The sequence below is a fragment of the Sinocyclocheilus anshuiensis genome, unplaced genomic scaffold, assembly GCF_001515605.1.
Source record: "Sinocyclocheilus anshuiensis isolate Anshui unplaced genomic scaffold, SAMN03320099.WGS_v1.1 scaffold676, whole genome shotgun sequence".
Classification (NCBI taxonomy): domain Eukaryota; kingdom Metazoa; phylum Chordata; class Actinopteri; order Cypriniformes; family Cyprinidae; genus Sinocyclocheilus; species Sinocyclocheilus anshuiensis.
The window spans coordinates 3,456,274-3,460,339 of record NW_015558579.1 but is presented as its reverse complement, the minus strand read 5'-3'; the positions used below and the strand labels follow the sequence as shown (position 1 = coordinate 3,460,339).

The window sequence follows — 4,066 nt, the reverse complement described above, 5'->3', positions numbered from 1 at the left end:
AAAAAAACTTTTTCATTCCGCATCGCCCCATCAAGCTCTCGCTGGTCTGCTCCTCTGCTATCAACAAGAGAAACGTCTGTACTTCCGCAACAGACAACAAAACTTTTTGGTTGTTAAAAAAAAGGTGCACTCGTTCCAAACAGTTGCGTTCGATCCTTTGATGGCTGTGGTGATTTAAATCTAGCGGTGTTTGTGTCGCAAGTTCAGTGACGCAGGTAGTGACGATTCTCTCCGGCCAATCCGTGATCAGCAGAGTTTACACGTCACGTTTTGGTAACGGTACGGTTCACTTGGAACCCCAACCGAAGTGGTACTAAAAAAAGTACCAGGTACCAGGTACTGTACCCAGTGGAAAACCCCCCAAAAGTGAACCATACCGAGCCGTACCGTGCCGTACCATGCAGTGGAAAAGCGCCATAAGAGACTAGGGATCAAAAGTGCTTTGTGTTTGTCTGTGGGTCAGCTTTTGTGCACATTGTGGTGACCAAAATTTGCCACATTGAATGCAGTGGCTGTATAAAACTTGCTGAAATTTAGTTTAAAGTTAAAGGCTACTAATTTTTATAATAATTTCTAAGTTAGAGACTCTAACCCTAATTAATTATGGTTGTATAGAGCAGAGGTTCTTAACTATTTTCTTGCAGAGTTTAGCTTCAACCTTGATCAAGCTCACCTGCCTGTAACTTTCTAGTAATCCTGAATCTGATTAGCTTGTTCAGGTGTGTTTCATTAGGATTGGTGCTAAACTCTACAAGAAAAGTGGACCTCAAAGGTCACAGTTGAGAACCCCCGGTAAAGAGTATACTGACAGCTTAGTGTTTTTTATATATTAAAGTTGCTGTCAGAGATTGTGATTTGGTGATTGTAAAGTCATTGTAAAAACAATGTTGGGGATTTGATTCCTCAACTATGTGATAAAAAAAAATCAGTGGTATGGAAATTGACCAATTTGACTAATGCCAAGGTTGTCAATTGGCCGTGGTTGGCCTTTCCCCCCTTTTTATGTGCAGGTGGAATGCAAATGGTAGAGCATCTGAGCTGAAAAATGTGGAATAAGGGCACCAAGAACTTCTGTGAGAGATTGTGATGAGTGGCTTAGAAAATTTAATGGAAGAGACAAGCCTTTGGCCAGCAGCGGTTTAGATGCATTGCTCCTCCTTGGATGATCATGCAGTGAACGTGTAATTTAATAATAAAGAGATGACTTTTTTATGGGAGCGGAGAAGAGTGAATTATATGGCTAATTTTTAACTTATCCTTTTCCTTTTTTCTACTGCAAATACAGAGTTCTGGCAAGAAACTCTAGATGGCGCAGTCCGATAGGTCTAACTCAATCTGACCTAATGACATCATTATCACATGGCACAGCTGATTGGTTCTCTCCTGTATCGGTAGCCAATGAGCTCACTGCTCAACATTCAAATATATGACTAGTGCTTGCTGTAGCTGTAGCAGTTGCAGCTTGCTTCAGAACTGCTCCACCTTCCCCAGCTCCACCTGTATAGATCCGCTACGTAGTGATTCATGTATGCTATATGGGGTTATTTTATATATGTTATATTTGCAGCAGCAATATTTCTTACATGCTCACAACAGCATGTTGTGGATGTATTGGCAGTAGCAAGTCTCGGTACTTGCTCTGCCGCAGCAGCAGCGTAGCAGATCTATTCCGCCAATACCAAATACATTAACATTGTCATCTACATTACCATGCCAAACCCTCCGAGAGTTGTCATGACAGAACTAAATTTAACTGATGTTTGAGGTGTATGTTTTCACTGAGCATTAAAGGCATCTTTCATTGGAATTGCACCTCTTATGATAGGCTAACATCTCAAAGGTTGTGAAGTAGCCTACTTCTTACCATTTGATATACAGTATAGTGGAAACACTTCTAGAGCCACAGTTTTGCTCTATTTTTATGATTTGTAAATTAACATACAGTACTAAAGTAATATTTTGCATTTCCAGTGCATCATTTTTAATCTGAGCTAGTTTCCCAAGATCTCTGTGTTTAAATAGATTGTTTTGGCCAATGCCATGTTACATGAATTCAATAGGGGTGTTGCATCAGAGAGGAAAACACAAGGGTTTGCAAAAGTGATGCTTTCATGCTGCCAAAACTTTTGCTGCAATGCACCTTGGCGTAGACATTGGTGCTGACCAATTAGAATTTCAGAGATGTCTAGTTTAGCTTTTTTTTTATTTTTTGGCAGAGGCTATTATATGCTAAGTATTTACACTAAGTATAAAACAGTATGCATAAATAGTGTTTTATACAATTAGCAGCTTAGTGTATTGAAGTATTATGCATTATAGAGCATTATAGATGAGTATGCAATAATAAGATATTCAGTGAATTTTTTTTAAAAGCATAAATGGATGCTGCCTTATTAGGACCCTACTTGCTGCTATCTCTAAGCACAACCCTACACCTAACACTACTTCTAACCATATTGAACCTGTTGATCAGTAAAGGTGTCCTTAAAGGTCCTGGAAGGGAGCCACATTTTGAGCTTGGTAACAATATGAGCTAGACGTTTTGTAGTCAATGTGCCAGCCTGTCCGAGAACACCACATTCAATCTCAATAATAGGCATATTAAATACTCATTAAACACTTATTCTACTAACAGTAAGTAACTTTGCAACTAAATGTCAACTAGCAGTCATTAATGTATTCTAATTCTTCTATATCTTCTAACACTTTATTTTGATGGGTCCACAACATACTGACTATAAGAAACTTTGCAAGTATAAGTCAGCAAATTCTACTAACCCTAAACCTAACCTAACAGTCTACTCTGATAGTTAGCAGACATGTAGTTGCTAATTAATGATAATTATTTGACATGTACTGTAGTTGCAAAGTTACTTATTTAGTAGAATGTCTAAAGTGGATTATCAAAATAAAGTTTAACCAAACACTTTATTTCCACTATTAAATACCATTAGGCACTTTATTAACCTTTTCCCCTAATATTTTCTCTATTTATTATTTAAGGTATATTAAAATACACTCTAAAATGGAGAGGTCAGAAAAATCAGGGTCAGAAAATACTTACTCTCACAGTCCCAGTTACTTCCTTCATTTCTTTTGTAATTTTGTCAGGCTCAACAACATAATGGTGTGTGGATTTAATGTAAACTGCCTTTGCTAAAACATACAGCTTATTTGCACTTCGCAGAAATAGACACTCTCTTTGTTTACCCCAATATTTCAATATTTCCATACTCAAAATGGATTGGTCAAATTAAACTTAAGTGCTCTTACAAAGGGTACATTGACTGCAGCCTTGTGCACTCATGTTGATACACATGCAAGCATAATGCTAAAAATGTGTTTGTATTTGTTTGTCATTCAGGCAAAAGGATTCTGAGTGAAAAATGTCTCCCCCTGATGGGTGCCAACCAGTGTTGGGAAGGTTACTTTGGGAATGTAATAGGTTACAGATTACAAGTTACCCTATTCAAAATGTAATAGTAGTGTAACTTTTTCAATTACTTTATTAAAGTAATGTAACTGATTACTTTTGATTACTTTTTGATTACTTTTCTAAATTTCTAATGAATGTTTATTTGCAACTGTTAATCATTTTCAGACATTTACACCATGCAGGGTTAACCTTACAGTAGTGCTCAACAATGTCAGACTTTCAAAATCCTTCATCACTTGAATAAAGATGATCAAATTTGAACACATCCACCACAAAATCAGACTTTAGTACCACCTTTTACTTTGAGATTGATCTGAAGTTCAATGCAGATTTAAAATCATAAGAAATAGTTAACAGATAAGAAATCTTTGCATAACTACAGGAAACACTGCATCTAACAATGGTTTGGAAAAAATAGTTAATTAAAAAATAATAATAAATGAAAACATATACATCAACTCAAATACGGTTATCTAATAAGCATGTGTCCTATTCTGTGTACTAAACTCCTGAAACATTGGTGTCTCTTTGTATATGATATGACGATAGTTTTCTCAAAATAAGTAAAATACTCATGAAGTGACTCAGAGCAGTTCTAGAGATTATGTTTATGTGTTCATGTACTCATAT

At 36.5% G+C, this 4,066-nt stretch overlaps 1 pseudogene; it reads left to right on the top strand.

The window, feature by feature from the left end:
- Positions 1-3,121: 3,121 nt before the first annotated feature.
- The window catches only part of LOC107679811 (calpain-2 catalytic subunit-like), a 12,229-nt pseudogene continuing 11,284 nt past the window's right edge, over positions 3,122-4,066 (top strand).